Source organism: Columba livia, chromosome Z (genome assembly GCF_036013475.1).
Source record: "Columba livia isolate bColLiv1 breed racing homer chromosome Z, bColLiv1.pat.W.v2, whole genome shotgun sequence".
Classification (NCBI taxonomy): domain Eukaryota; kingdom Metazoa; phylum Chordata; class Aves; order Columbiformes; family Columbidae; genus Columba; species Columba livia.
The window spans coordinates 57972040-57992892 of NC_088642.1; the positions used below are offsets into that span (position 1 = coordinate 57972040).

Below are 20853 nucleotides of genomic sequence, written 5' to 3' on the forward strand. Positions count from 1 at the left end.
TGTTTTAATTGTGGAGCGTAAAAACGCCTCTCTCTTTGCCTTTCTGTGGTCAGATTTGTTTTAAATTACATCACACTAAGAGGATATCAGAGCATAGAGGTGGAGTGCAGGGGAAGCCAGCCTGTTGAACAGTAATGCAAGGACGACAAAAGGGCCATATGGGGCTCTCCTCACACCCTGGCAATTCAGGGAGTTATCTGGTGCTTCACAAGTGCTGGTGGCAGAAATAATCCTGTGGACCATCATTCTAGAAACGACAGTATAATTAAAATGTGCATTTAACTGAGTCCCCAAAGAGTCAAATGATAAGAACAAATGAGCTGCAAAGGTTTGCATTAATCTTTGATGTGCAACCTATTTGCAAATAGTTTCTATTTCTGTCTACGTCTGTAATCACTCTGAATCACTGTATGCTGATATGCAATGTAGATTACTAGGCCAGATTAAATTTTGGAGTCTCTAAAACTGCAGATTTTAATGTGTAGATTTTCACCTCCATCTCCAAAGATGAAAGCATTTTTTTTTTTTTTTAAGTATATGGTGCTACTTATATTACCGACATGAAAATCTTTAGCGAAGCCTTGCAGCATATTCTAACTTTGGAGATAATGACACCATTAATCCACACATTAATTCATGTCTGATATAGGATGAACTCTTACTGGTTGGGGAGTGACCAGGAGCTGTATGTTAGTTTTATTCACCCACTGAAGAATCTTAGCTTATAATAGTTTTGATTTTTCTGAAAATTGTCTGTGCTCTTAATCAGTTTCCTTGGATCAGGAGATCTAGTGTTTCACTAAAGATTTTTTCATCTGCTTTTTCTAGTGTTACATGAACACTTTCTAGTTTTAGTACTTTTGCAGTTCCCAGTTACCCTGACACTACTTTTTTTTTTTTTTTCTTTTTCTAACTGGGAGATTTGGATTTGAGATTGTATTTGAAAGAAATTACTTTCTTGGAATTTTGCTATCATTAAAACAACACAAAATTCTGTCTTCTGTATAAAACTAGCACGTTAGTGGGAAAAGTTGTCACTCATTATAGAAGCTTGCAGTTTGATCTAACTCTTGAAAGTCTGCTTTTCTCTTTTATTTTAAGCTATTTTGTGCTGCTCATGAGATTAAAAGGTTATCCTGAAAAAGTCACATTGCATGCCTGAAATCACCCAGCTGTTACAACAAGCCTTTCCAAACCAGTGACAAGTGACAAAATACTGTAGTAACACTCAGGCATGCTGACCTTGTGGCCTTTCCTCTTGCACTTGTTTTAGAAGATTTCAAAGTATTTCGGGATGACATGTGTTTTTAAGATCCATCAATGTTGGCAATATCCTATTTGTGAGTCAGCTGGTTCTCTCTTTTTGCTGAGTAACTTAATGGGAGATATTATGTCATTGTGTATTAATATGATCTCTGCATGTAGAGTTTGACCTACAAGCAGAGTAGCAAGTCTCACTGATGGAAACAAGGATTGTTAAGCAAACTTTCTGAATTTGAGAGTAGTGGGAACCAAGGAGCTGGAGATGTGTCTGTGACTCTGTGTTAGATGTTTGCCACAGAAAATCACCCATCCTTAGTCTAGCAGACTCCTGCTGAGCCTCCTGCACACTCACCTCCGTAGAAATGAGAGAAGATACATCTGTGAAGAGGTCCTGGTGTTGTTTAGCAGTGGTGGCTTCATTTATCAGCTCAGTAGATTTTTGCTAAATAAGATAAGAGATTACGGGATACGTTCTTCTACTGGAAATGCTGTGGCTCCCAAGTATCAGCAACCGGACAAGGTTTTCAGCATAAGAACTGGGAGTTAAGACATGTGTTTTCTAAGAAGGTGGCTTTGAGGTTATTTTATGAAATTCAAAAGTGAGTTCAAATCAGTTTACCCTATCGTGGTCTCTGTAACTGTAGGATCTTGCTTGACTTTCGGAACAGGCAGGATTCATGAAACTTGAAACTTTGCAACTTATGTAAGGTGTTACTTCCTTCTTCTTTTTTTTTTTTTTTTTCTTTCCCACACACAAAAAAATATTAAGAGTATTTTAAAAATCCATGTTTTTCAAGTTTGTCCTTGAAGTCACGTTTTTAAAGATACTTGCTTTCCCTACAGTCATAGGCAAAGCTGACTATGGATACACAGCAGTCCAGAAACCTCTGAGAAAGAAACATGAACGTTGTGAAATCCAGTATTTAAAAGGTGGAGTTTCCTTGGTTGGGGCCCCTTTAGGTTATGCGTTATGCTATCAGCTTTAATTGTATTGTTGCATACATTTTTTTCTACTGGAAATTTTGCCTACTGTTCCACTAACATTTATGAACCCTTGTATTTGATTTTGCTTTGTTAACTTCTTTTTTTCTTTTCTTTTTTAAATCATGCTTTTGTTATGATGTGTAGGAAGCTGGAAACATGGGTGTGTAATTTCCTGGGATTTTTAAAAAGTCACGCCTTAAGCTGAAGAAGTCAACTTCTTGAGCTCTCCTGACCACCTTTCATGTGGATCCTTAGCATAGATAAGGAATCCTAACACTTTTCTCATCTAATTAAACTAAATGAATGACTGGTACTGGTAGAAGCCCAAGAGACTTAAGTTTCCTAAGATGCTGAACAGCAAAACCAGACGTGTAAATCAGTCCGTGCTACCGACCTCTCTTCCTGGATGACCTACAATGCTCTACCTTTTCCTTTCTTCCAGCCTTGGAGGTGGAAGATAAATGTGAAAATGCTCCAAGAAAAAACAGAGTTTGAGGCCCATCATGCTGGGTCAGTTTCTGCTTGTTGTGCCAGTGAACGCAGCCTTGGTTCTCATGGTAGCTATTTGTCTGCTTCTCAGTTGAGTCAGAATTGCATTCAGCCTTTTCCCATTTCACCCACAGTGCTTTCTGATGGATGCTGTCTTGAGTCTCCCCTGTGAGGCCTGAGTGCTTACACTTTTCAGGAGCTGCTGAACTTCTCAGAGTACTCAGACCATGTAGTAAATGACGAAGTATTTTTCTAATGAAAATAATATATTGGAAGAGAAAATCAATTAGTATTTAAATAAAGCCCTTGAGAAAGCCTAAAACACTTTTCTTAAAGAAGTGCAGGCATTTGAAAAGACTCAGAGAAACAATAACATATTTTTAAAATGAAAATCTCATTAAAAAGGCTCCACCAGCTGTAATTAAAAACGTAACCTTCTCTTGGGATCCTACTAAAAAAAAAAAAATCAGGAATCCTTCTGGAAATCATTATATGACCTCTTGGTGCACCACTGAAAGAGAGAATAAAGCTCCAGTGTCGCAAGTTGCTCCACATGGGAAAACGCCTTTACCTACCACAAACTCTACTGATTCTACTAATTACTAGGGTAATGTCTTAAAGAGAGAGAACCAGCAGCTTTGATCAATCTTAGTGCTTAGTTTAGTCTCCACTTTATAGTTTAGACTATAGTATAGACTCATGTTGGCTGGGGATGTTTTATGGTGATGGTGACAACACTAGAATGGGTCTGGCAAGCCAAGCAAAAAGACCGTGTCCTGGCATGAGGAGGAGCTCTGCCCAGCCTGGTGTTGCTGTAGTGAATCTGACGTGTGCCCCACTCCATTAAACACCTATGCTGTGCAATAGGGCTACACTGGCTTTCCCACACATGCTGGGAGGTGAGGAGCACTGGCTTCACCCCCCAAACCCATGCTCCAGTGCAGCAGGGTCCTGAGTCGGCATCAGCCCATCTATGGTCCCCATTGGAGTGTAGTGCCTGTCCTGCTGCAGCAACTTGCTGCATGGAGGCCTCATAGTGTGCAAGGGGAGATGGTGTCAAACCTCGAGTGTGTGCAGAGATCCTCCGGTGCTTGTAAGTGGGTGCCTGCTTATAATTGGTAAGGATTTAGTTCTTTGAATGTTGAAACTGTTTAGTTAAGAGATGTGCTATGAAAAGGGTATCCTCTTTGACCATTATAACTTTAATAATCTCTTCTTTTAGCTTTTTTTTTTTTTTTTTTTTTTTAGTGCGTAGTCAGGCATTGTGTCAGGAAAACAGAGAGACCAAGAGCAAAAGATGTCAGTGAAAAGGGTTTTATTTTCTACTCTTGTTCCATGAAAGAGTTAATTGTTCCACCTCCACAGTTTGTTGCTAGCTGTGGAGAAAGGAGCAAATTACTGAGTGCAGGCAGAGGAGAAGAATGGTGTTGGGATGAACAGGGCTTTTTATCACAACAAAAACTGGCCAGATAAGAAATCAGTTGATTTGTGTGAGATGGGTGATCTTATATTTTAATATTCCAGTCGTCACCATGCTATCTTTGATGCCTTTGGAACTGTTTGTACTTTGATTTAATTTGGAATTAGAGCTTTCAAACAGATTCAGTAAGTCCCTAGGGACACAGTTAGTTGTCAGCTGTGATTACATTTAATTAGTGCAAATGGGAAATTTGCTGTTTTCCCCTTTAATTGTAGCTCACTGAGCTATGTTGTGCCTTTTTTGGGGTCTGTATTACCTTTTGATTCTGTGGATTCTGAGTTACATTATACTACCATATGCTTGATACAAAGTTTTATAGCAATTACCGTTTACATAGAAAAAGATATAATACTAGACAATGTAAAAAATCCTACCTTCTGCATTATATAAAGGATAAATTTATTTTCCTTTCTATATATACAAAAATAGCAGTAAAGAAATGTGGCTGAACAAATGAAGGTGAATTGATGTTGTTTCTTCTAGTAATTTTGACAGCACTTCCTAGATAAAAATTTTACCAGTTGAACTATATTGGTTTAATTATAGTGCTATAGTTATGCTGGAATAAATTCCCATTTGAGCAGTCTTAGAGAGGAGAGTGTTCGTGCAAGGATTTGTGCTGATTTAGCTCTAGTGAGATAATTATACTAACGTTGTTTGATGCATCAGTTTCTCCATGTAGATAAAATGCTTAGCACAAATGCCAAGCTCAGAGACCCACATCCAGTATGTAGCAGGACTTATTTGCCATGGATATGGCAGGAGTTATCTGCAATGGGGTGCTGGAGAATGTCTCAACTACCCACCCTTTTGATCCACATATCTACTGGTTCCTCTGCTGAGCCATTAAAACCTCTCACCATCATCTATGAAGCCTTCTCATCAGAGAAACATGATATATGCCTAATGATATGTTCAATAAAGTATGGTTTTTTCCCTCACAGTATATGGCATTCACTGAGCAAAACCAAATTGGGACACATCTGTAGCTAATTTTAGTTTGGAAGAGAGGAGTGGAATTTTCAGGGATGTCTGGGCCATGGACATTAACAATGGCATGGGCAATATGTATTTGATGTAAATTGCTTAAAAATCTGCGGGCGGTGCTGCTGTAGGCTGGATAGTTACTATGACAGTATCTGCAAATAGCGTGATGGCTGATTTATGTGCAGTCATGTTTCATTTCAAGTGGGTTTGTACGTCTGCATTTACATTTGACCTCCTTTTCTATTTCACAAGAATAATTTTGTGATAGAATTTGGTCTTCATTAATAAGTATTTTCAGTTGATTTCAGTGTAGTGTGACCAGGTCCTAGCAACATGGATGGCACAACAAAATTAACTTTGTGGATTAATATTGATTGTACCTGGGGACTTCTGTGCATGTTGAATTTACTCAGCAGTAAATCAAGCTGCAATGATATAACAAGATCTGCATATAGGCAGCATATTCCCCTAGTTTAACATAAGTGCCAATTGCTATGTTGCTAGGTTTTGTGTTTTGCTTTGCTATCATAAAATCTGAATGATGTGCAGCAGAAAATGTACGTTAAAAGTGTATCAGAGTTTTCCTGGAACACTGCTGCTAATTGCTACACAACATCTGCAAACAAATGTTTGGTAACCTATATAAGCAGGATGAAATGAAGGAACAAGGCTTGTGTTTGGAGGGGTTACATATGGAGTACAATTAAAAAGACAGCAGGGCAAGGAGGCAAAACCTGAGGACTGTTGAAGAAGGAAAATTGCTATATTCAGGGAACTGTGCAAAAGCAGACCCTGTGGATGAATAAACTGACAAAGTGTGCCTTCTTGTTGCTCTTCTGCTTGTTCTGTTTTGATGTCTGACTGCATTTACATTAACCTGAACTCTCAATGGCAGCAGTCTCTGAAAACCCTGTGTATGAGAGACAACTGCTCATAGGAACTTCTTGAACTCCAATAATAGTTTTGAAAAAGAAGAGGCATTGTCAAGCAAAGAAACAGGTTTCTTTCATTGATATTAATAATGTATTATGTGTGATCACTTCAGGCATCTGATACTGCTCCAGAGCATCCAAGCTCAATGGTGAGGGTATCAGATGTCTCACCTAGGTGCAGAGACTGTGGACTGGACTGTCTGGGTGGAAGGTGCACCATTCTGAGCTGAGGACACTACACAGGAGGCAGTGTAATGGAGATTATGTTTACCCTGCAGAGCAAATGTCCTTTGGGGTCTACCTCCCAGGTCCTGACCCTGTGATCACCTGGTTCGGTGGAGCTCTTGGTCAGTTTTGTGATTTCATTCTGGCCTCTGTGCCTGGGTTTCCCTTGTGTGGAAAGCAGAATGCAGGGGATGCTATGGACTATATGACATCCTGAGAGGGCATTGCCATGCAGCTGAGTGTTCACCTTGGCTTCTGCAAAGGATCCAAGGCCTCATGATAAAGTCATAACATGTACAAATGCTTCTCCCCACTATGACATCTAGGCCCAGCTGATAGATTATAGGCAAAGAGTACTAAAGCAGGTAAAAACCTTTCTTTATACTATGAAAATTGAGAGTGGAGACAATAAGAGTGTGGAAAAATGGAGTGAATCAGAGTGAAGCTATATGGTACAGTGCTTCAGAGAAAATAGCAAATCAGCAGTGTGTACAGGCCTAGACACTGGGAAGTGTTCAGCAAACTTAGGGATTGGCAAGATATTTCCAGCTGCTCTGCAAAGAGTCAATACACGGGCTGGTGCTGCAAGACAGTGAATTTTGGTGAGGATTTCCCTTTAACAGGAGGTAAAACTGGTGCTTCATAAGCTTCTTCATCCTCCGAGGTTCTCAAGGGGGGTCCAAGAGGGAACAAGGAACCTTGAATTCAAAAAGTTTCCCAACTGAGACCTCTTTGATCCTGTGGTTCAAGCCCCCACTGTTTGCTCAGCATGTAAGCAGTTTCAGTGTGATTTTATTTTCTCTTTTTGCCCATTCAACCAAATGCTTCTGGCCAGAGAGAGCTTGTCTTCCATTCTTTTAAGAAAGTGGCATTTTACAAAGCATTTGAGGAGGTATTTCACAGAGAGTAGCAACCACTGCTCTGAGCCAATAGGCCACAATGCTTAAATAGATCACACAGCAAAGGTTCGCTTATCACCTTCTTGTCTGTGTTATCTCATACCACTGTACCCTCAATAAGGCACAATGCAGGTGCAGTGATCCCGGGAGAGCGTGGACCTTGGCTAGTGGTGTCACATCCCATGAGCTAGGACAAGTTACCCAATATGTTAGTCAAAACCTCTTTTGCCACAGGAATGTCTGCACGTCTATGTGAGACGTTCCTGAAACTGTGCCATCAGCAATTCTCCCTTAGGAGGTGGCATCTCCTAGTGTGCTCAGACTACCTGGAAAAGTGGTGTCTTTCTCTTCCTGCAGTGTTTCCTATGCTGCTCCAGACAACATTGTAGCTAACACATCAGAATTGGATTTTGAGGTCAGCACAACACCATCGATCACTGTTTCGCAAAGGCACCCCCTGTGGTTAATCTGCAGCTGCTTTGGTGACTGTTAGACCATTCCTGGTATAAGCAAGTCTTTGTCAGCTGTGGTAGCTGGAAGAAAAGACTCAGAAGACAGAAAAACACATCGTAATGTCTGTGCATCCAATCAGTAGCAATCTTGAGGGCTGCTGAGGGCAAGGCAGCAGCAATATCTGTAATTCAAGGGATGTTCCCACCTTCATCACAACAGCTCTGCTTGCCAGGCTGTCAGCATTGTCAGCACCTGCAGGCAGCAATGGAACATCACGAACTTTCAGGTGCTCTAGGTGCTTGCAGGAGGTCTCCTGTGTATACGTTGCTATTGGTGAAGTGCATACATCTTTGTCTTCTGTAGCTATGGGTTACTCTAGATCTGCAGCACTAACTGCTTCTCCCTGACAATGCCTCTTTATTGCTCCCAGAAAAATAATGCACTAAATGAAGCTATTCTGTGTTGTCCTTGCTGAAGCAGCTACCCAGGCTTCTTCTCTTTCCTTGGCCTCATGCTTGTTCTCTTTCTAGAGCATCCGTAGATGAGACAGAGGAACTTGTGACTGTGGCCACCAAAGCCACTGTTGGAGCTGTTGACCAGCACAGTGTTTGGCTTGTGGACAGCTTGCAGCTATCAGCATCACATCAAATGTACACATGTCGTGTGAAGAGCATCTGCCTGACTATCTGACTGACTTGCCTTTGTTGTGGTTGTGGCTGTTCACTGGTGCTGGGTGTTCAAGCGTCCAATCACGATGTGGTAGAAGAACTTACCAAGATTTTTCTTGTGTGATCCTGAGGTGGGGCACAGCAGTTTTTAGTTGCCTCATGGCCTACATCCAACTGCTAGAAAAATGCCATGGTGAATGGAGGTCAGCACTGTTGCAAGCAAGTGAAGCTGTCAGAGGGAACCTTCCTTGTCTGAAAGCACTAACTCACCATAAAATGAAAGCTCTAAGGATGACACCACTGCCTGTCTGCTCAGATAGCATGCTTAAAATGAAGTACATCATTTTAATGTAACCTGAAGAAAGCAGAAAAACTCTAAAGCTTTTTCTGTATTGGACTGGCTTGTGTTGATATCACTAAAATAAATGGGATTGCACAAGTGAACTGTATTTATTTATTGCATATGCTCTAGACTGTTTTTTAGAGAGGTGTTGTTTGAAGTAATCCCAAAGTTAGAATAATTCTGGCCATAACACTAGAATTTAGCTTCTCTTTATCAAATAAAATTATATAGGCATTCAGTAGTCTGGGAGTTCTCCTGCCTTGTGCACCGAGGCTGCAGCTATCAGATGGTGGAAAAAATCTAACATCATTATTTCATTACCACAGTATCTAGGATAAAACTACCTAGAATTAGCTACCAATCCCAGACTAATTATGCTAAATAAAAGTTGTGTTGTCTTCCCAGTTCTGTTCCAAGTTATTGCCTAGCTACAGGGTGGCAAGATTTATGTGTTGCCATAAAATGCCACAGACCAGAGTTAAAACTGTGTCAGGGTATGGGGCTGAGCTACCAGGCCTGCTGAACACCATCACAGTACTCAGAGATGCTGCTGGGCTGGGAGATTGCAAATTCCCTTAACACTGATTTAGAAAGTCCGTCAGCAAATGGCTAGAAAATGCAGGACATTTATCTCACTGTTTCATTATTGCTGCACACATGTTTCTTCAGCAGCTCTGTGAGCAAAATGATAATTTAACTGCATGAAAACAAAACTAGGCTGACTCTCTGAATACTGGTAGGACTGATACTGAGACAAGAGTAACAACTCCTTTCTTCTGTTCACAATTTTCTTGTCTTCATTTCATTGTACAGCTTTCTTTGCCACGAAAATCAAAATTTCATAAAGAAAAGCCACATTTGCTCGGTTTGGCTATTGTGAGATAGAATTACTCTTTGTCTTACAATTAGCTGCTTCTCACTTATCTACTATACATTACAGAAGGCCACAATTTCAATGCTCTCCCAAACTGCATGAAGGAAGATCAGGTGTGTGCTCATGTGTGTGTGTGTATTCAAATTGTCTTTTCACTGTGTGTGATTGTCATCATTACCTAAATATAAACCAATAAAAATAATAACATGATATGCAATAATCTGTTTTACACATGCATGGGGTATGCATGAAGGTCCTATTGATGCAGTTTAGCAGCCCAGCATTTAGAGCTTTGTTCTGCAATGTCTGTCTGTAAGCTTTCTGTAAGCTATGTTGTATGCTGATGCCTTGTTATTTAATTTGGAAAATATAGAGACATGGTGTATCTTCCCCATGTATGTCCCAAAGTAAGAGGGAGAAGGCGTAACAATTAGAATCTTGCAGTGATGAGTGTCTCCGCTGGAGGAGTGGAGCGAAACACAGCAATCAGAAACTTCCTGTATCTAGTTAATATTCAACATTAGCTCTAATTCTGAAAATACTTGTCCATTTATTTAAATCTGAACATATTTTCAAAGTTCAGGGCCCTTTTCTGTTCTTTCTTGAACTGACAAAATAAGAAAACAAAACCCAGGGCAATTTTTATTCTCTGAGATTACTGTAGCCTCTCTCTGTTCTCTCAGGATCATATGATTTGCTTGGACTCTTTGAAAAATATTATTGTAAGTACAAACAATTGAAGGTGGAGCCTAACCTACCACACCAACACTGTTTGACACCTTGCTAATGCTGAACTTCTCTTACAGCTGACAGTGCAGTTTTTCTGTGAACCCTAACAGCTGTCACAGCCCTTGAGAAATTATTATTAAAATGTAAGTGTTGCTTCATACTGAGGACCATGGTAAGTGTCTGTGGAACTATAAAATTACAGGCAGTTTTGCACAAGTATCTTTGCACAAGCATCCCTCTTTCTGTTATTCAGAATTGATTAGAAAACTCCTTTCCACACCTCTTCCCTGCTTTTAAACTAGAACACAATGTGTTTTTCTCTCTCTGGAATAAAATTTGTTTTAAGGAGATTTGCACAACAGGTTTATTCATCTGCTGAATGTAAAATATTTATACTTACATTCAGAAAATTTCGGCATTCACTTGGGGGTGTACACTGTACATGCTTTGGTATACATGAAAGGAACAAAATAGGAACGTATTTACCATATATCTATACAGGCATTTACTATGGCTGAATAAAACAAAAATAAAATGTGCAAGAGTACACTTCTGACAAGCAATCTGTTGGAAAATGTGCAGTAGAAGTATGTAAATATCAAAATTCTGAGGAAATAAAGCCTCTTTTGCTTTGCTGGAACTTCTCTTAAAAAATGAACAGGAAAATTTCTCAATCAATATTTAAGCTGAAAATCTACGATGTTTAATAAATGACTTTTCAAGTATTAAGTACGTGTACAGTATACCTTATAACATATATAATGCAACATAACAATTGAAAAATTGACATGAATATAGGATGATTTTAACATGTTTTGACCATTCAAATGTTTGTCTTTTCTCCTCAGGTCCTAGTATTTCCTTCCTGAAGAATTTTTAAATTTTGGGTTGTTGGCCATACAAAAGGATAAAAAGTAAAAGTCCTTCATAAAACTTAATTCCTGGATTGCTCAGCACTAGTGATGACTGCTGTATTGACAGAGCTTTGGTGGTGGTGATAGATTGGATATAATACTTCAAAGAAAGTGGAAGAAACTGATTTGAGATGACCACAATCTAGAAAATATGTTTTAGGGAACAAGAGAGGACACGACTAGGTGAACAAAAGTGGCTTTCCTGTCTTTTAATTTTCTGATTCTGTGATGCTGTACTATGTGCTGTTAACCCACTAAAATAAGCTTTGAGCACTCACCATTGCTTTCCAGCCTTACAGTCAGTAACAGCAAAGTGAGGTGTATTACTCATGCTTAGACTGCTCCCTGGCGCTGGTGGGTGTGCTGTGATCTGACACTGTCAGAAGATGAGAAACCACCATTCTGAGCCTTCCCCCGAGGCCACCGTGTAATTTAGGAGATTATAACTACTAGAGTAGTAAGATTTTCTTTTTCTCGCCTTCCCGTGTGCCAGGTAGGGCAACACTTTCCATCAAGAAAGAGGATGGAGGCAAATGAAGAATTCAGTTGAATCTAATGCTGTATCACCTCAGGGCAAATAATTAGTCATGCAAGTGCATCTAATTTCTAAAGTGTTGTCGCCTTTGTAGTGGGAGGAAAGGACTGTAGGTACGAAGGTAGTGAATACAAGTATGGTCTCTAGAGTGTGCTCTTCTAAACTGGGCTTCTGGCATATTGAGCAACTGACATACTCTAAACTGAGATATTTATTGCAGGACCTGCAACTTCAGTCTGAAGAATAGGCAGAAATTGTAACAGAAAATACATTATGTAGAAAGTCTGCATCAGGAGACTACCTATGTACTTGTACCAACACATAGAAGTACCTGTGGAAGAAACGACATTTTAAGAACACCAAATAATTGCCCAGTTAGAGAAATCTTCAGTTTCCATTACATGATGGTTTAAACAGAAAGAGGAAACCTCAGATATTGACTTGGACTATTTTCTTTTGCAGATTCTTGTTAGTATTTCATAAGCAGACTGTGTGAGATGTAGCAACATTTGGGAAAGCCTGTTCTTCCTCAGTAATGGTTCAGTCATGCCTCCAGTAGCACAAGTCTGTCCCTATACTTTCGTGTAATTATCTTTTTCCTTTTCATAGAAGCTCATCATTCACCCCAGCCACAACACTGTTCTGTTTAAAGCTGCTTTGAAAATTGTTGAGGATGCTAAAAAATGCCACCTTTGGGAATCCGCTCCTTTGCTGTGGCATTTGTCATCAGTGATGTGGCAGAAGTAGAAACAGATGGAAAGAGACTTAAAAGTATAGAAAAGTTTCCCAGGGCATGCCAAAGACGTAATGCCATGGAATTAGGCAATAGCTACACATTAAGAAATGCTTTCTAATTTGGGAGTCATTAGGCTTGTGCATTGACAAAGAACTGGTGGAAGTCTGTGCGCAACTTTTATAAAAAGACTTGAAAGCACTGCTGAATATATGGCAGGGAATAAGACTGGCCTGGCAGTAGAAGGGTAGATGAACTAATAGATCTCTTCTATCTTTCATTCTTATGATTCATATTCTATAAGCCAGCACATGGTAAAAGAGGAAAATCAGTGCTGTTTTACAGATGAGGTTGTTTTCAGCACTTCATGTCTGCCAAGAACCACCTGTAGAAAGCCCTTAACCCATCAAACACAGGCACATTTTGGTGTGCAGGGCCTCATTGATACTAAGGGAAAAAACAAGCCACCTTTTCAAGTTCTCATCACTCTATTTACTGAAGGGTGGTGCTGCACTTTGTAAGCAAAGTGGTTTTACCAGCTCTGTGGTGTTGACTCCTTCCACTCATAAATCACAGGACCTGCAAGCAGTTGTGCAAACGTAACATACTTTGGTTTCTTTGAATGTCCATTCTAGCTTTAAACTTCTAGTGTTCATGGTATTATTTTTTCTTCTTCGGGAAATACAAAGCTTAAACTCTTTCAGAAATAGCAAAAAAAAACCCCATAATAAATGCATACACTGGGAACTAAATATCCATTTTAAAATTGGACTTGATTCTGGGTGTGTAATTCATGTACCTGCATGCACAAAAGTGATACTTAGAGGCCCTCATGTAGACTTTTACCTGTTTTGGAAATGCAAAATAAGAGCTGTAGCTGATTCTTGAGCATGGACTGCTGGCAACCAGTTCAGTCCTCGTATTTTAATCTGTGCTGATGGCAAGGAATAACCCAGTTCTGGATCACCAAAACTGAGGAAGGGGTGGGGAAGAAAGAATTAAGTAATTGTACAGGGTGAGAGTCTGCAGAGGTCTGCAGAATCAGTTGGCATTTATACATCTGGCAGCTACACTTCAAAGAAGAGAAGCCATTATCACCCCATACCAATCTGCATAATATCTCATTGGACTGCAGCTCTAACCATAGCTCTCTAATGACCTCATGGTCAGCTGGGGATGTGGTTCCATTGTAACAGGCACTGTATGATGTGGCTTGGGTCATGTCTGCCTGGATGGCTGAATCCTAGCCCCATCATTGACAGCCTGCTTCTCACTCTATTTAACATGAGATGCCAGCTGGACAGGTAGTGTTGTATCTTTTGAGACAAAACAAGACATGGGTAAGTGCATTATAATAATTTAGTATCTGTTATGTGATGCCTTTCACTCATGTCCAGAAATTCTGATCTGTTAATATTAAGGAAACATGCATGTTCAAGTAGTGTTTACTTTCTTGGCATGTCCAAAGTTCCCATGCTGCAAAATAACAGGGTGTTTAGATGGACAGACAAGAGGCAAGGGAGTAAGCAATGCCATCTGAGTCACGAAGATGACTCCTGTCCTCTACTTCCTTCAAGCCAGCTTTCAGGTTTTGAAAGAAATACATGGCCTCAATGTCCATGGATTATCTCTTCTGTTCACCTTGGAACAGATACATGCATCAAAATTTGCTGGTTTCCTATGCATACTGATTCCAGGCTGAACTAGTCTGGATGTTAGGTATGCATTACAAGCATTTAAAATTCTAATATCATCATTGAATTAATTTGGAAAAAGATAACAATAGGAAAACATTGCATGAAGAAGCTTTACTGTGAAGGGGATAAAACATCTCATTAAATCACTAGCTAAGATCTGTGTGAATGTTATTTCCTTTTTTGCAAGGAAGTGGATTTGTTTCATCTCCCTTCTATCCTTCTGTGGAAGGCTGTCCTGCATGTTACAGTCCTGGATATACTTTGTCCATAAACAGAGTGGAAGGCTAAATCTTTATACCCAGCTCTTCTTGCATAAAGTACGCTCACAATAGTGTCTACAGACTGTGCTCTGTGGCATGGTTTTGCAGATATGCAGTCTTAAGTCCTGCTCTGAACAAGTTCTGGATAGAATGAAGCAAAAGCCGTTTAAACCCAAATAAAACTACAGCTCTATCCCTTTGAGGTTTGCAAATTGGAATTTTTTTTTTTTTTTTTTTTTTTTTTTTTAATTTTTCCTGACCTTTACTGCGACTTGACACAACAGGTTGTGGAAAATAAAACATTAAGTCAGCAAACAATTTTTGCAGCATTTTGCCTACACTAAAAAGGATTATAAAATTTGGAAGAAAACCACCCTCTTTCCACATTTAAATTTGTAGCACTTCTTTTGGAATACATCCACAACAAAAGCCTGGGTTTTCAGAGGTTGTTTAAACTAGTGCAAGAAGTCCGTAAGGTCTTAAATATTTTTGAAGTCTGCTCAAATCCAAAACTTTTCTATTGAAAGTAAAACAAGGTTGTACCTCTTTAAAACAAACTTATTAACTGTCAGCAGAGCTCACTGCTTGGTAGGAACTGTTTACCATCCTCACCTAGTTAGACTAGCAGTTTTTGTATTTAAATAGGTGTAGTAAAGGTGATGATCTAGACTGAAGGCTGGTGATGTGTGCAGGTGGTCTGAAGGCTGCAGACCCCAAGGCACTGGATAGCTGTTTGGTGGGATGCAGCTCTGAGGTCAGGACACCTCAGCTCCTTGCTGTGGCTTGTCTCAGCCAAGTGCAAGGCATCAGCAGGAGAAAGGAAAATGCTTTCCATGAAACCTGATTCCAGCAGCTCTCAGGAGTTGGAAACTCTTTGCGGAAGAAGTGGAAGCTCTGGGAATGGTGTCTTTGGCTGAACCTTCAGATTCTTGCTTTGCAGGTATAAATTTGAGGCTCCCAAAACTTTTAGATTGCTAATTCATCCATAGCTACAGTGTGTTTAAAAATCTGTCTCTTTTTCATTCCTACAAGGCTGTCAAGAAGAGGAAAGGCAAAAGAAGCTGGCACTCACAGCTGTGAGGATCCTTAGGGTTGCTGCCATCATTTTGTGCAGAATTCCCGCAAATGAAACATTCCATTTGTTTTGAAATTATATTACAGAAGTGTGGATGTTTTCCCTGCCACAGGAAGTATAAAAACATTGTACTAACCTGCTTCTGTGGTTCTTCTCACTGTTAGCGAAAGCTGAGTGGAAAACATTTTTACATACGTGAGCATAATGGTCTGTATCCAGTTGTAGCTTTTGACTAATAGTGGAGATAGCAACGAATTAGGTCTGGCCCATCACCAGGATGTGACTGGGGAGAGCAGCGTGGTGCTGTATGTGGGCCTTAGTTTTAGCTTAGTGCCTGCAGAAGAGGATGACACAGCTACACGATGAGCAAGGGAGAGCGTAGCCACATTATGTCACTTGACCTTTCTGGGATAAACACCAGAAAATACAAATGGAGGAGCTATTGCGGGCTCAGAGAACTGTCAAGGACATTTGTTCTGTGACCTTTGCACAAAAAGCAGTGGATAGAAACTCAGGACTCCTGTGGTATAATGTTGGGCTGCTAGTTAAATTGTGCACTAGGTTTTCCAGCTCATATTCTAGTTTCTTAAGATGGTGCAGCTATTATAACATAAGGGAACAGAAGATTATTAAAAAAACACAAACAAAATTATTTCATTGAGCTGCAATATTTGAATCACTAGTGCCCTTTATGACAATATTTTCCACTTAATCCATTAGGATGCCATGACTAAATCGGTACATACACTTAACAGCAAGTACTTTCAGTCTGTCTGCAAGCAGAGATGAGTAACCAGTATTGCAGATATGACGCATTCATAATACTTTGTAAGAGTAATGTCTCCATTCAGTGCACTCACACACACATACTATGTCATTTTAACCTAGTTAATAATTAGTCAAAACTTGTTTATGCCTTATCATATTCCTCCTGGAGCAGTCCATTGAATTAGCCTGCATTACAGATATTAACCTGTTATTTCTCTAATACTCATATTGTCTCTTGAAAAAGCAATAACAAAGTTCCAGTCTTGTGGTGAATGTTAATTTGGAATTGATGTTTTTTAAGAACCAGTTCACTATCCAAACCAGCTTCTTTTTTCATAATTGGCTGTATTGCTTTTGCTGTAACTGAAACTCCTGTGAATTGCTATTTGGACATACTCAAATGAGTTTTCATAACAAAAAAGCAGTTCAAACAGAATAATATCATTCTGATTTTTTTTTTTCTGGAAAAATCAGGCATTGATATTTTTGTTTGGAGAAAATGCCATTTTCATTGAATTTACATACTTAAACTCGGAAGTTTTCAGCAGGAAATTTGTACCAGCTGTAAAAATGACAAAATGATTATTTTTCCCCTTCCCTACCAGTAAGGAATGAACATCAAGAAGCATTTATTTCCTTCCAATGACATAAATAACTATGAGAGTAAAGGAAAGAAGGCACTACCATAGTGATAGGAGTGTTTGTGTGAAAAGGTGGTTCTGCATCGACTTTGCTGTGCAGTGAACTCAAAACTTATTCTCACTTCATCTAACAATTAGGTACAGCCTTTGTCATCATGTTAAAATTTGGGTCGTGATTTTGCTTACGTGAATAAACATTTCCACTCTAAAAGAGGAACAGGCATGTCTTGAGATGTTCTGGTCTGGGGAAGAAGAGATCTGTCTCAGGTAGCTGGAACCAAATTAATTCAGCTTTTAACTTGAATTAGCTCCTGAGTTCAGTCTTGAAGTGGGGCAGACATCAGCAGTCTGATTCTGGGTGACCTGTGCTACACCAGGAGCGGACCATGAGGTACCCTTAGAGAATTACAGGAGTTTTAAGTAATCTGACATGTTTGTTACAGCTCACCTTTAGTACTGTGATGTGAGAGGTTTATTAATGCTGTGAAATAATTTTCTGTGTGTGCCTACTTCTATTGTTTATCACCTTAAAATTCATAATGAACATGTGTTAAAAGAGAGATAATATCTGCAGAAGAATGATTCTCATTGATGAGATGCTTGAATACCCAGTACCCAGAATTCAACTGGCAAAAATATGAAAAATAATGAGATCCTACAGTTTTAGAAAGCATTCCCTCTAGGAAGTTTTAGAGGATTATTTTTTTTATTATTTTTTTTTTTACATTTATGCAGCACAGTTTCACTGGGCATAGTGTTAGTTTTTCTGCAGTTTTTGTCAGAAGTACTCATTTTCAGCAACAAAGACATTGGTGATAATAAAGCGATGAGAGCAGAGAAGCAAAACAAGGGAGGGAGGAGAGGTGCTGAGGGAGATAAGCACCCTTCCAGTTCCTCTTGTTTCTTTCCCCTTAAGTTGCTGTGTATTTGCAGGAAATCAGTAAATAAATAAGAAACCCCCAAACAGCCTGTCCCACCCTCCTCTCCATGTCTTACTCCTAGGCCATACCAAATGTCTGTTGTGTAAACATGACCTGAGAGAGATGTGCACACTGTTCTCCAGGACCATTCCCACCTGCCACTCACATGTTTCCCACGGGTTAAGGGACAGATCTCTTTGCTTGGCCATTCCTGTGCAAGACGCAGGTGGAACTGTGTGGGAGAGCAAGTTGTTTTTTGATTATGGTAACTAGGGAGTAACCTTTACTACTTGGATCTGCCTCCAACTCCAAAACATTTGACCAGTAGAGACTTGTACAGGGTTCACAGGGGCCAAAAAAACAAGTTTCAGCTCACGCAATACATGTAGCTCAGCTGTCTTGAGGGAAGTTATTTACTGCTAGTTCTACCTACGTCTTGGCCTCTTTAGCCTTCTGCCCCCCCCTCCCCAAATTCTTGGTTGATTTCCAAGGTATGACTAATGCATTTCTATAAATGCTTTGGGCTTCACACCTCAGTTCTTTCACTTTGATGATTTGTTTCATCATATTCCTGTTTACTAATGTTTCAGTCAACAAGAGCTCTTTGCTTCCCCGGGAGGAATGCAGGACTAACAATGGCTTATATTATTCCTAATCAAGTTCCAACTCCTACCTGATGGGTGAGATGAGAGATTTATTATTGTTAATTTAATCCTTGTGAGACATCAAATGCTTTGGTGGTGGGTATCAAGATAAGAGCTCAACTACATAAACAGTGGATCAGATTAAAGAATGGTAGCATTAATGATTAAAATGAAAGATCATACCCTTCTGCCAGTGCATACAAATTGGACATCAGAACAGTTGCAAACACTTTCTGTTGTTTTATTTAGACTTGTCTAGGCCAGCATTTATCAAGAGATCTACCCCATTACAGCTCCATTGCAGCGGGACTCAAACTTTTTAATGTAGGAGAAGTGATGTTATTTTATCAGTTTTAGCCCAGGAAACTGGAAACCGTACACTTGTAAACCGTTGGATCATGTCTGGTAAAATGAGTGGCAAGTAGTGCAGGAAAGCTACCCTAAAGAGATACAAAACAGAAGCTGCAAGCCCTGGAAAATGGCCAGCTGTCTGTCTCCCATCTGCATTCAACAGAAAGCACAGGTTGGGATCTCACAGGGGTCAGTAGCTGGTGGGAGGCATCTGGCGAAGTGCGAAGGAGCATTGAAGCTCTGCCTAATACCTGGAGAGGCTCTTGTGGGTATGGGGTGACAGGTACAACAACAAGGCTGATCTAAGCTGGAGTTCATGATCAGAGTCTGGAAAGGTCACTGGGATACTTTATATTCTTCTTCCTCTACTCTCTTGTATTTGGTTGAAGTGAGCTCTGCATCCAGCATGTGCATGAATATTTGTATTCTTTCTGTGCACTGTCACCCCAAAAGACCTTTAGACCTTGCTGAGTTGTTCACAGAGATACAGCCATTAACATGATTGCATGTAGGTCCACAATGTCATGATCAAGATAGTGTGCTGACGATATAGGCAAACAAAAAACTTGTAGAAAAATTAATTCATTTCAATACAGTTGAGAGTAATCTGTCCAGCTGAAAAATCAGGTGATCATAGTCTACTCACAGGACTTTTTAATTACTTTTCTTTAATCTCACAATACAGGGAGATGCAATACTCCAGGAATGATCCACCTAACAATGGAGAGGAAGCAACTGAGTCTGGAACCCCAACTGGGAAGAAAGGGTGCCATTCTCCTTAAAGGAAGATGGAATAATGCTCCCACAGCCTAGTGCATGCAGGTTGGTGATGACAACAAGAGCGGTTACCTAGGGTGACCTTGGGCCTTTGCTAGGTTAACAGACACATAAATTGGTTTTGAGCAAGAGCTGTTCTTGCACAGTTTTCTAAGTTCTAACCCGTTTTAAAGACTACAGTAATCTACATAATTAACAAAATGTACACTTCTGCTCCTGCTGAGATCCAAAAATATGAGAAAACAATTACACCAACAGTATTTACCATCCCACCTGCTTTATTGCAGCTGCTATTTTATCAGTTGTCATTCCCAGATATGAGCAGGTAAACGCCTTCCAATTTTTACACTACAATTGACAAGCCTTTATCAGCTAAACTTTTCAGTTGTTGCTTTGTGGATGCTGTAGAGCTAATAAGTAAAGAACATTGGTAACAGCAAGTGAAGCGTCAGTTGCTTTCTTCAAAAAAAATGTATTGAAAGCCAAACAGTGTTCACAAAAAGGAACTCCAGTGAAGTCTCTGCCACATCTAACCTAGCTTGTACCTCAGATACTGATAGCAGTGTTATATCACTTAAAAAAAATAAACTATATTGTTTGCTTGATATAAATTAAGTGACATTTTGTATTTGAAAACCATCCCCCAGATATTTTAAAGTCTGTCTACTGCTTTCAATACTCTTCTGTTTTAGATGATTTTGGACGTAGTTGCTTTTGTAGAATTTTACTTGTCAAGGCTATTAGCGAAGTTCCTTTTCCCTAGGCTTCTCACAGCAGAGACTCAGGCATGGATTAGGGAAATTCTAAAATAGATAATTTATTTGCATGGTAGAGCATAGAACAGATTGAACTGGCTACCTCTTGGATAGGGATCCTCAGTGGAAAAAATCTCGGACAAGCCTAGCCTAACAGTCCAAGCCCCCACTCTCTTGTGTGTCGCTCCAGGCCAATTGCAAAGGCACAGTCTGAGGATCTCTTAACTTTCATCAGGCAGGCCGTCAGTCAAAGTCCTGACCTTCATTTGGTATTACACATGCAGCTGGAGAAAATAAGTTCTTGACAACAGCCAAAGCATTCTTCTGTTAGACACAGTTCTGTTTCTTTACTTATCTCCAGGGACATGGCTCCCCTTATCTTCTAGCTTGAAGACTCTGACGCCTTTTTTACTTAATGAAGCAGAAAGTTTCAAAGTTTCACAGCTTGCAGAAGTTA

At 39.8% G+C, this 20853-nt stretch overlaps 1 protein-coding gene across 1 annotated transcript in view; it reads left to right on the forward strand.

The window, feature by feature from the left end:
- The window catches only part of TMC1 (transmembrane channel like 1), a 136962-nt gene that overhangs the window by 18141 nt on the left and 97968 nt on the right, over positions 1-20853 (forward strand). Inside the window, exon 2 of the mRNA XM_065045991.1 lies at positions 19550-19686. The gene's annotated coding sequence lies outside the window, so the exon portion shown is untranslated. The remainder of the gene's footprint in view (positions 1-19549; positions 19687-20853) is intronic.